We start from the raw sequence: 13,290 nt of genomic DNA, 5'->3' as shown, positions 1-13,290 counted from the left end.
CCTCAGCAATTTCTACTCCAACACTACTCCCAAGGCCGCAGAACAAAGTGTATTGTTGGCTCTGACAAGGAAAAGCAGCGGAGATCACTTGGCACTCCAAACGACAAGCTTCTCCTTGCGCCACCAATAATATTTTGTGCGACTGTTGATGCAAAAGTGACTGAAGTCCTGAGCGCATTTTTTGAATAGACCAATCCCGAAAAGATTGTCTGGGTTCGTGAAAGGGGGCACGCGTGCAAGCCAGCACGTGTAGTAGTAGTAGTAGTAGTAGTAGTAGTAGTAGTAGTAGTTTTTATTATTTTACTAGGGGAGTCCCAACATGCTACTGCCTTTTTACTGGGAACCCAAGGTGAAGTTTAACCATATTAATGAACAGAGCAAGAGTGTGGGCCTGTCGACAGTCAGCTGGAAGAGAGTTCCACCTGCCTGCCGCTAGAAAAGAAATAGAGCGCATGCCATACAGTCAACTTCGCCAATAACGACTGCGGATATAACGACAATTTGCGAATAACGACCGAATTTCCATGCCCAGAGCAAAGTCCCATCTAACTGTACACATTCAACTTCGGATATAACGACTATCTGAATAACGACAATTCGCGAATAGCGACATGCTTTTAGTGCCCCGAGGTCATATTCACTGCTTGAATAACGACTTTCTGGGCTTTTGACAGCTATTTTCAAGTACATGTCAGTCAAGTACGTGCACAGGTACAGAACCTATAATTATGGTGATGGATAAAGAAAAGAAAATGCAGCCAAGGGGGGGGGGGGCTTTCTCTTCCTTTTTTATTTTGCTTCAAAAGTGTTGGATTTACCAGCACACCTACATGCCATTATAGTCATTGTTAGATTGACAGCATGAAACAAGGTGGAGGACACTGTGTTCGAAAACAGTTACCTTACTACAGTACAACCTTCCGCGGTTGGCACTTGGCAGAGCCCCGGTCCCTGCGGACCATTTGAACCATATGGGTACCGCAGGGACCGGGCTCTGCCAACCGCGGAAGGTTGTAGTAAGGTCACTGTTTTCGAACACAGAGTGTCCTCCACCTTGTTTCATGCTGTCAATCTAACAATTGCGTGAACTACAACAAGGTTTATCTAATGCTGGTTTACCAGTGTTGGATTCTATCATGCATTTACATGTAGTTGTACTAGTACATGATTGTACAGTAATCATCATACATGTACATGTACATGTACATCATTGTCCCTAGGCCCTGGCCCTGTAGATCATGGTAGATGGCTCAAAAAGGCATATTTTTCAATTTATTTCCCTTGCATAATATGAATTTTTAGTTCCTTTCAACTACAATATGAAAATAAAGTACACATTGACATAGAGCAAGAAAAGAGCTTGATTTTGATATGCGTGTCATACTACACAAAATATGGGTTCACATACATTCAAATGGGACTTCGGTTATAAGGACACTTCGCGAATAAGGACACCTTTCTGATGCCCCACCGAATGTCGTTATTCGCGAAGTTGACTGTACTGTGTATAAACGAGTTGGAGAACTAAGGCTCTTTGTGCCTTGCCCCGGGTGCATGCCTGGTGACCAGGCGCAGTTGCCCGAAGCTGGTACAAAGACTGAAGAAGAGGACTAGCAAGATGCTGGGCCAAGCAGCGGTACACAAAAAAACGTGTGGAGTGCATCGTTTTGTATTCAGTTTGTGTGTGTCAGCTCATGGCGGAGGAGAGAGAGACTTTTGCTCGCCGAGCTGAAGCTAAAGGATTTGATGGAGTCCTGCCAGCAGCTAGTCAAAGGACCTTCGGTACCTTAGGCAGACCCTGACGGAGTTTGGAGACCAGATAGCTCTCGGTGAGGAGAGAAACATTCGCGTGGCGATCGACTCTCCGTAAAAATGGAAGCTACATAGCGCCGACATACTGTAACAGCCACGATTTCAGCTAACTTCTCGATCTGCTGCTTCACAAAGTAATTCAACTATTTACAAGTCCTGACTGTTGTAGTCTGAAGCTGGAGTCTCATCGCCCACCTACAGGTAGCTTTTGGAGCAGATGGATTTCCCGACTTGGACTCCTTCCGCAAACTCTCGCAACATTTAATACTAGTACAGTGTATGCTGTGTTTCCGCACGCTCGTGTCGACATGTCAACTATACTGTACATGTACCGGGTCGCGGAGGAGCTTGACGACCTCCGCTGACTCAAGGTTTCCGAAATACTGCCGTCGTCTTCGTTGATGTCGCTGGTGACATTCTCCCCTTGCAGGACGTGCACATAGTTGTCGTCCCGGGGGTAAAGACTATGTTGTCTTTCGAAATAGTTCTTCATCACGCTCGCGCGAATGATGTTTCTCATCATGAACTCGTTCCGACGGTGTGACACGGCGATGGTCTTTGGCGGGGCACTGGCTTGGCGAAAACGATATCTTCTTGTGCAATATAACATTGATCGGCTGCAGATGAGTACAGTCACTTCGTGGTTGGTCCTATAGGAGGGCAGCTGCCAGGAAAGAGGCAGGACTCATCGAAGACGAAGCGCTCGCAACAAACAATAGCACTCGAAATATCTCGTAAGATTTAGGGCCTATCGCTTTGAGCCACAGCGCTCACAGCCTTGCCTACTTCATCAAAATGAGCTCTACATGTTCGTTGACCTCTTCACACTACACAGAAGAGCGAAACAAGGATTATGTCTTAGCATTTCAACTTCAACAGCAGACCATTACCAGTGCGGGAGAGAAAACTACAAAGGGCTTCGCTTTCTGTCGCATCGTCTTTCTTGCATGCAACTAACGAGAAAATCGTGTACTTACCCTCGCATTCACACGCAAACTATCAAACACGTCCTGTGCCGCATGCTGATCAGGTAGTGCCATGTACATGTATGTGTTGTACAGTGTACTCTCAGTTGACATGCCCCCTTTCGAACCCAGACAATCTTTTCGGGATTGGTCTATTTTATTGCAAGATGCACGATGAGATCGCGTGCTCTGTGAGGTAGGATGACGCTTCCTGGATCACGACACGCGGCAATCGATCGCGAACGTGACTGGAACGCTACTAGGAACAGACCATGATGGCAGAGGTAAGATGAGCTCTATTTCCTGCTTGATCTTAGTACATGTACTGAGAACCCCGACAAACTGTCCTAGGAGTGTTGCAATGGCAGCAAGCCGTTGAAATATGCCCCCGTACAGCATGGAGAGTTGTTCCTCTTTCACACTTACCTCCTGCAATCCGACCATAGTCCAACGGTTAAAGGGGAAGTCCGGTGAAAAATTTAAATTTCACAGTCCGTAGAGTTCGGGGCGCTGAGTCGAATGGTCTTTGTCCGAGGAGGCTGCGGCTTATGGTTCGTCAGATACGCCCAATCGAACATGTGCGAATTTGAGCGGGCATCACCCAGATCCAGGTGATGACGTCACGTGCAGCCAGGTATCCACACCATCTAGTTGTGTACAAAAATGGCCATATTCGGAGCGCGTTCGATTGGGGAACCGTTTATCGCAGCTTCTTCGGACCAAGACCATTCGATTCAGCGTTACAAACACTACGTACCCTGTGATTTTCAGCTCGGTAAACCTGGAGGTTATACCGTATTTTAGCCGTTTCCGAGTTGGACTTTTCCGTTAGCCCGTCTACATGGTCTATGCGCTCTGCGCTGCGTGCATGCACTGATGCAGTGCGTGCAGTGTGTTATCTAGCTGTACATGTAGTGCAGTCAACAAACTCATGTCACAACTGACACAAGACTCAGAAAACTAGTCAACACACGGACTTACTACTTGTCATGTACTACACTCGTATCAGTCGTATTGTACAGTCATGTAGTCAGAGAACGTGCGTTTCTCCTTGCCGGTGCCGGTGGTTGTGCTTTGAGAAAGAAAATTTTAGTTTTCCGCACCCGCGGCGCCTCATTATTTTATGCTACAGCGATGAGTGCACAACCGTGACAAGTGACAAAACAGTGAACAGCTCTCGGACCTAGAACTTTCAGATTCCATAGCGTTGCGAGCGAAGAGTCGTGCCCGTGGTTCAAAACCCCTGCACTGTTCTCCAATTGAGTACTCCGAAATATTCCAAGTTCGCACCAAAACATCACCATGTGGCAGGCTACTGGAGTCTAAGCGAATCTAATCGGTGTGGAACAACATCGTGGCCCGCACTCACGGCACTCACATAGTGCTAGCTGGGGATTTTAATGTCCATCACGAGACTTGGCTCTGCAGCAGCAAAACAACTGTAGCTGGAGAGGCCTTAGAAGAATTGTGTGCTGAGCATCAACTCCACCAGCATGTCTTGCAGCCGACTAGGGGTCTGAACACCCTGGACCTCATCCTCTCCAACATGCCCGTTCCTATCGACACCACTGTCAAAGCGCCACTTGGTCGCTCTGACCATGGGGTTGTTCTTGCCGACTTTTACCTCACCCCTGATGCTGAGCAAGCTACCTCCAGGACTGTCTGGCGCTACAATCAGGCAGACTGGGGGCGCCTGCGGGCCTTCTATCGCACTACTGACTGGTCCACCATTGTGACTGACGACCCTGAAGAGTCCTGCAGGAAGCTAAGTGACGTCATCTCCAGTGGCATGCAGAAATTTATCCCCGCCAAGCAGCTTGTTACCCGCCCAGCAGACCCCAAATGGTGGACTCCTGAGTGCACCACAGCATTGAACACTAAAGACAAGGCATGGAAGGCCTGGAGACACAATATTTTCAGCGAAGCCCACAAGGCTTGCTTCATGCGCTCAGTAGAAGATGCTATCCTCGCGAATGTGCGAGCTCGCACATCCTGGGAACTGAGAGTTCGTCGGAAACTGTCACGCGGAGGCCTGAAAGACAAGCAATGGTGGTCGGTGCTCAAATCTGCTGCTGGCGCCAGTCATGGCTCGTCTATACCATGCTTGGTAGATGACGCTGGTCACCAACTCCGTATGAATGCTGCCAAAGCGAACTGCCTTGGTCGCTACTTCGCCAATAAATGTAGCCTTGGAGATGATGACTTGGGCCCGGGGGATCTCCCTCATGTTCGCCAACCCGGGGTCACCCCACTTAGCCGAATCCACTTCCGCCTGCAAACAGTGAAACGCCTCCTGAACCAGCTCGACGTTGGCAAGGCGTCCGGCCCGGACAACATCCCTGCCCGAGTGCTCAAAGAGTGCTCCCATGAACTTGCATCGCCTCTCACGTCTCTCTTCGCCCTGTGCTTCCGTAAGGGGGTCCAGCCAGAGGCCTGGAAGAGTGCTCGAGTTGTGCCAGTCTACAAGAAGGGCAGCCTATCCAACCCTAAGAATTACCGCCCAGTCTCCCTCCTCCCCATCATCTCCAAAGTGATGGAGCGTATTGTGAACTGTGAGCGTATTGTGAACTGTCAAATTGTGAATCACCTTGAAAAACATCATCTCTTGTCAACCAAGCAGTACGGATTTCGCAGTGGCCTTGAAACAGCGGACCTACTAGCAGTGCTTGGGCATGATTGGTCGCTGGCAGCTGGTTCTGGTGGCTGTGCCCATATCCTGGCTGTCGACATTGCTGGTGCGTTTGACCGCGTGTCGCACCCCGGCGTCCTACACAAAGCGGCCACTCTCGGTATTGGCGGTAGCCTGCTGCAGTGGCTACGGGACTATCTACGGAATCGCACACTAAGCGCAATCGTCAATGGACAGGAATCTGATCAATTCCAGATTAAAGCTGGCGTACCCCAAGGCAGCATCCTGGGACCCACCTTATTCTTGATGTATGTCAACGATGCTGAGACCTGTCTTTCCCCATCAACACGAATGGGTGTGTACGCAGATGACACCACGCTGTACACCATCATACGATCCAGACATGACTCTGCTGGCAGTATTGCAGACATGCAATCTAGCCTGGATCGATTGAGTAGCTGGGGAGAACAATGGCGAATTCGCTTTGAGCCGACAAAGTCGCAGCTGCTGCATATTGGCCACCACCGCAACCCCTGGCCACTCCCAGACCTAACGTTCGGAGCCCATGATATTCCCTGTGGGGACGAGCTGAAGCTTCTGGGAGTGACCTTCGACAGCAAACTCACCTTCAGACGCCACCTCCGCAATGTTTCTCTTCGTGCCGTAGCCCGACTAGGATTTCTGCGTCGAGCATCAAGTTTCCTTGGTCGTGAAGGACGCTTGACAACGTACAGAGGCTTCGTACGCCCTGTACTCGAATACGCACCATTGACATGGATGGGCGCAGCCAACTCTCACCTGCAAAGTCTCGACCGAGTACAGCGGAAGGCCCTTGCTATCATTGGTCCTGACGCCTTGCTGCAGAGCCTAGCTGCCCGCCGCCAAGTGTACGCTCTCACGTACATGTACAAGCTAATGTGCCTTCAAGACCATCCAGATCTCTCTGCGCTCGTGCCGCCTCGCCAGGAAGCTAGCCTCGTCCCGCGGACAAGGTCGCAGCTCCGTGTCCGCCACCAGCATCAGCTACAAGCAGTGCTCCTCCCTACGGCCCCCAACGTTCTCCAGCGTTCGTTCCCATATGGTGTAGTGGATGAATGGAACAGGCTTCCGCAAGACATGTTTCCGGATCCGATGCCCCAGTTGAAGTCTCTCCAATCCTTCAAGACGAAGGTCCATCGCCACTTGCGTCAAAAGAATTGGCTCTGGGCTACGGACTCCCTGTGAGGCTATGCCACCCGTCAATGAGCAACTACCCTCGTCCATCATCTCTTTCTTGTTTTATATTTATTTCTCTTCTCATCTCTTTCTTGTTTTATTTTATTTCTCTTCTCATCTCTTTCTTGTTTTATTTCTCTTCTCATCTCTTTCTTGTTTTATTTTATTTCTCTTCTCATCTCTTTCTTGTTTTATTTCTCTTCTCATCTCTTCCTTGTTTTATTTTATTTATTTATTTCTCTCTCTCTCCCTCTCTCTCTCTCTCTCTCTCTCTCTCTCTCTCTCTCTCTCTCTCTCTCTCTCTCTCTCTCTCTCTCCCTCCCTCTCCCCCCCTCTCTCTCTCTCTCTCTCTCTCTCTCTCTCTCTCTCTCTCTCTCTCTCCCTCCCTCTCCCCCCTCTCTCTCTCTCTCTCTCTCTCTCTCTCTCTCTCTCTCTCTCTCTCTCTCTCTCTCTCTCCCTCCCTCTCTCCCCCCCCTCTCTCTCTCTCTCTCTCCCCCCCCTCTCTCTCTCTCTCTCTCTCTCTCTCTCTCTCTCTCTCTCTCTCTCTCTCTCTCTCTCTCTCTCTCTCTCTCTCTCTTTCTCACTTGATCTCCCTCCCTCCCTAGCTGCATTCCTAACGATGCCTGGTCGTAGGCTATGATTCCGAGACCTCCGGTCGGATGAGCCTCGCCAACCACATCGGCACATCGCCCCTACTCCCCTTTGTCTTGTTGTCCAGCGTCATTTCAGTTGTACTCTTCCCCTGATTATTAGTAGGGCTGTGTTTTTTAGTAAAAAAAAAAAAAAAAAAAAAATCTAGAGCACTCGCATCACTCTTCTCCATTTTGGCGACCCTGCTCTCCAGCGATCTGATAATTACATCAGCCTCGTCTGCAATAGCTGCTGCTTCTTCATCAGTCGGAAACTCAGTAGCGCTCACTCTTGACCGGCCCGCGCGGACTTCCCCTTTAACGAGAGAGCTTGGAAGCTCAGGGCCCTACGCTATGCTTTGTTATTTAGCTCATCGTGCATGTTGTGGGAACTGATGGAAATGTTTCCTGGGAAGGCGCTGACTCTGCCGAGCACGCGCGTTCTGGAGTCGACGGGATCACTCTGCCGACGTTTCCTGTGACCGGCGCTGACTCGCCCGTTCACGCCTATTTTGGAGACGACGGGATCTCTCTTCCAAAGTATGTTTTTGCTGACGCATCCTATCACCTATTCGGCAACTAACATCCATTCTAATTTCATTTACTCCTCGTCTCCCTATTTCTTTCCAGAAAGTCTCTCTATACATCAGGGAGTCGTACTGCATTGGCAGCTACCCTAACGGGTCACGCCGCCCACCACCCAAGCATGGGTATGATGAGGGACAGTGGCAACAGAAACAAAAAACAGCAAGCAGGGAGAGAAAGCAAGAGAAAGACGGCGATAGTAGTACATCTGGTGTGCGACGTATAGAAAAGAGAGATAACAAGAGATGCGCACAAAATACGAAACAATAATTATTTTTGCAGTTCCGAAACAATCAAGCAGGTGATGGAGTGTGGGCACCCGAAGTCCCACCTGGACTCCACTGGAAGAACATCCCACGCAGGGATATCAGCGATAGGCCAAGCGTTGAAAAACAGCCATGAGGACACATCGTCTAGAAGTCCACCGCGCTCGAACTGAAATTGCAGGTTCAAACAATTTCCCACGCGGCGTCAGGCAGCGTAACTCTTCTCCCTGCATCACCATCCATTTCCAGCAACCGTCTCCACTCACAGCTCATGCCTCTGCCACCACTGTACTCCTCCGAGCTTCGCAGTTTGAAACTATTCGGGGGTCAGCTACACCACCGCGAATGGAGAGACGAGGACGACAACGGTCGTGACTGAAAAGACACTGCCTTGGCGACCGCGTCGCGGAACCCTCGCCCCAGCAAATTCAGAAATACGCCAGGGGCAACTCTGGTGGACCCAGCGCCACCCCCTTGGCAAGACTAGTAAGAGGAACGACTGAAAACTCAGATAAAATGGAGCTACAAAAAGTGCAACCGTCCCCTTCAAGCACAGTTGCAACACACAGTGAGTCGTATACATGTACATAATAATTGTGGCCAGCTGTTTGTAGCCAGCTGTGTTTGATGGTACGGTACGGTACGGGACAGATACGGAAGCCAGCAAATGGCCAGCTGTGCGATACGCTACGGGACAGATACGGGATAGCGCCAGGGGTGACACAAACAAACAAACAAACAAACACCAAACGAGAGAGCTTGGAAGCTCAGGGCCCTACGCTATGCTTTTATGCTTTTTTGCCTAGCTCATCGTACATGTTATAAGAACTGAGGCAAAAGTATTTGCAGAATTTATTGCGGATTGTTATTTCTCTAATAATCATCTACTTTTGGTTTGCTTCTTCTTTTCTTTTTATCTCCTTATACTGTAAATCAACAAATTTTGGCCGATGAGAAATAGAAACCTCTCTATTAAAGAGGTTAAGATGCACGTTATTTCCGACGTGACGCGCAATTTCACGTCAAATTTGAAATCGATCGGTATTTTGCTCTCACATGCATCCATTGCTCAATCATGCATCATTTGCCTATGACAAACTTTGGCCTGCGATTTACTTTGGCCGGTTGGTACCAAGCGGCGAAATCAGTGAAATTAAATCGCCAGCGAAAATTAGTTGATTTTAATACAGTTTTATAATAGCAATAAAAAGAACAAATTCTGCAGTCATCGCCACACTACAACGAAGTCATGAAAGTTTACCAGAATTAATTTTCTTGTCACATTCATCAGTGGAAAGTCGTGACTGAAGAGTAACCATGCTGAACAATGATTAAATATACATTCAATGATGTGTTACGAGAACAAAATACAGTGCCAAAATAGAAAGATATTTAATCATTGTTCAGCATGGTTACTCTTCAGTCACGACTTTCCACTGATGAATGTGACAAGAAAATTAATTCTGGTAAACTTTCATGACTTCGTTGTAGTGTGGCGATGACTGCAGAATTTGTTCTTTTTATTGCTATTATAAAATTGTTGTCTCCACGTCGATTAGTTTAATACAGTAATCGGATTTTCTAGCCTTTTTGAAGTAATACATGTACATTGACCTGTTGAGCCAATGACGACGCCTAATGCATGGTTGCCTGTGGAGCACATTACATAAATTAGCAGTCTCCTAAAATACGTATCCTGTCCGAGGGCAAAAGAGTCTGCAGATTTAGTTTTTCTGCGCGTCGACCGGATGTCTGCAACGCGAAAGTTCAGCTCGCGTTATTTGGCTCGCACGTCGAAAAATCAACGCGAGTGACCTGCTGCTCACGTGGAAATTTGGACATTACATAACTTTACAGTCTCCTATAATACGTATCCTGTCCGACGGCAAAAGAGGCTGCAGTTTTAGTTTTTCTGCGCGTCGACGGGACGTCTGTCCTGACGTTCACTGGGACCGGCTTAGACTCTGCCGATCACGGGCGTTCTGGACTCGACGGGATGTCTGTCCTGACGTTTCCTGGGACCGGCGAACTGTGCCGATCACGGGGGTTCTGGAGTCGACGGGATCTCTCTTCCGACGTTTCCTGTGACCGGCGCTGAATCGCTCGTTCACGCTTATTTTGGAGACGACAGGATCTCTCTTCCAAAGTACATGTATGTTAATGCGGACGCATCCTATCACCTATTCGGCGTCTATTCTAATTATTTAATTTCCTCCTCGTCTCCCTATTTCTTTCCAAATCTCCCTCTACATCAGGGAGTCGTATACATAATACGACGAATATTGGTACGGTACAGGACAGATACAGGAGCCCGCAAATATTGTGGACAGCTGTTATGTACAATCCTGTAGAGCCTTTGTAGTCACAGATACGGGACAGATACGGGACAGATACGGGATAGCTCCAGCCGTGACACAAACAAACAAACAAACAAACAAACAAACACACAAACACCAAATTAAAGCTGTGTGGACGCTGGCTAGCGCCAGACGTTACTGAAGTAACGTCTTCTGCATAGCTACGGGAATTAAAGCTGTGTGGACCCTGGTTAGCGCCAGACGTTACTGAAGTAACGTCTTCTGCATATAGCTACGGGAATTAAAGTCCCTTGCATAGCTACGGGAATTAAAGTCCCTTGTTTTTATGTCGATGCTCGACAAAAGCTGCTAGCTCGGTCGCTTTGTGTTGACTGGCAAGCGAGCAGCACTGGCTACACGAACTTGTCGCGTGACGCGTGAACTGCATGAGAGATTTCTTACGTCATAAAGAATGTGATTTCATCCTAATTTCACTGGTCTTCGTCCTACATGGTCAGGGAAAGTCCCGGTTCGTAGGCCTACAACACGGTCAGCGTGTTCTTGAGCGCAGCGCGCAGTAACAACACACAGTAACAACACATGTTACATACACAAACAACCTAACTCAAACACATAAACAGAGGGCGCACTTCGAGACCAACGGGCGTTCAAGGCGAGTAACAAGCGCACTTGACGAAGGTGACTCTGAAATCTCGTGAGCCATGCTCGACGTTACTTGGCATTCTTGCGTCACAAGGCACGTGATTTCACCGTGCCTCTTGTGTAAAATTCAAGAATTGCGCTCATGCCTTCAGTCACTTTTGCATCAACAGTCGCACAAAAAATTATTGGTGGCGCAAGGAGAAGCTTGTCGTTTGGAGTGACAAGTGATCACCGCTGCTTTTCCTTGTCAGAGCCTTACTTGGAGTGAGCTTTGACTCGAAGCTGTCATTCAGCACTCATCTCCGGAAGGTTGCCACTCGAGCCGGCCAAACAACGCCTGGGCTTCCTGCGCCGTGCAGCGCACATTCTCTCTCCAGCCGGCCGCACCACAGTATACAAGGCATTTGTTCGACCAGTTATTGAGTATGCCCCCCCTCATCTGGATAGGTGCTCCGCCCAGCTATCTGCACCGCCTGGATCATATCCAACGCTGTGCTCTGCGAATCATCGGTCCAGGTGCACTATTACCTAGCCTGGCCATCCGTCGTACTGTTGCCTCGCTTGCCTGCCTATACAAGCTGCATTACCTGCCTGGCCCTCCGCAGCTACTCTCTGTTTTGCCACCGCGCCATTTCCCTTCATCCAGCCCCAGAACTCGCAGCGGGCATGGTAGCGTCATTGGCCATGACCACCAGCTCCAACACCAGCTGCTTGCATATGTCCCGCTGGCATTAAAGCGCTCGTTCCCACACTGCAGTGTTAGTGACTGGAACTCCCTCCCCGCCGCTCTTCTGTCCCATCCTCCCCACAGCAAGGGAATACAAGCATTCAAAATTAATGTTTATCGCCATCTGCCAAGCACAAACTGGCTCTGGGCAGTCGACTCGCTATGATGATGCTCTCGTCGTTCTCCTCTATCCCTATCTATGCACCACAACTGGCTCAGACAACTGACTCGCCATGATCAGCCATGATGATGCTCCTCTCAGTAACAGCCCTTGTAATTTGTTAATACACAGTTTCTCCCGCACACTCGCTGGTGTTAACCCTTCCTTTCTTTTATTTTGCTGACTCGTACAGCTCTATCTTTTGTTTTTGGTGCGTGTTTTTGGCCGTGATGCCGAGACCTCAGGTCGGCAGAGCCATCAATGCCCCACCATCACTGCTGCGTCTCGGTGCAGCCCCTGCTCAATAGTTGTCACGTTCGTCCTAGTCTCAGTATCATTGTCTTTCTTTATTATTTTCGAGCTGGGAATGTGAACATAGTAAAAAAAAAGAAAAAAAGCCAACAATACACGTTGTTCTGCGGCCTTGGGAGTAGTGTTGGAGTAGAAATTGCTGAGGAGACGTCGCGGAGGGGCGAGCTTTCCTGCGCAGGTATGACTTTGGCCGTATTTCAGCATGGTCGAGTGGAAAAATTCAAAAAAGTTTATTTCAAGAAAACCCCAAAAGGAAGATCGAGGACATGTCCTCAGCGCTAGAAGAGGTGTTCTACTATCTGCCGGTGTATAGTTCTGGCCAATTGAGAACGTAGCTGGCTGTTTTGCCAGCGCTTGTAAATTGGCTATTTTCAAGACGATCATTTGTGGCGTCAGGGGGTGATGGACCTCGTCTTCTGGGATCCTGGCGTGGCTAAGCGGTACTGCTCCAGGAACTCCTCTAAGGTGAGGCAATGTTGGCTTGATGGAGTTTTGTTCATAACTTGTTCGTATACGCTGTGGCGTGACTCGTTTCTAGACCCATAAATAATGTGATATTTCGGCCATTTCTGACGGGTATCCAAATTTCAAGGTTCCCTTTAGAAACTTTTTCAAGGGCTTTGCACAATCGATCCACACCCCAAAAGGAACCTACCTGCAAATTTTGAGCGAAATCGGAGAGATCCACTTGCACACATACTTTGGTATTCTCAGACATGCTCTCTTAAGTTCATAATACATGTACTAGTTTTCACGAAGACAAAAGAAAATAGCCCTGAATGTTGCGACATTCACATAATAGCCGCTGGAAATGATAGAATATTAAATTAATTTTTGTCCGTCACGTTCCTGCACTATCCCTCGGTAAAATCAGTGACATGAGAGCTTACCTTGCAAAATTCAACCAAAGTCGTGCTCGCCATTCTGTGAGTTATCATGGGAGAAATAGTGTTCAACTACTTCCATATTTCCAAGTACGGACCAGGAGAAGTCGGCGCACGCCGTCTCCTGTTCACGCCCGAATTTCAAT

This window comes from Sycon ciliatum, chromosome 3 (assembly GCF_964019385.1).
Source record: "Sycon ciliatum chromosome 3, ocSycCili1.1, whole genome shotgun sequence".
Classification (NCBI taxonomy): Eukaryota; Metazoa; Porifera; class Calcarea; order Leucosolenida; family Sycettidae; genus Sycon; species Sycon ciliatum.
Note: the sequence above shows the minus strand (reverse complement) of the source record.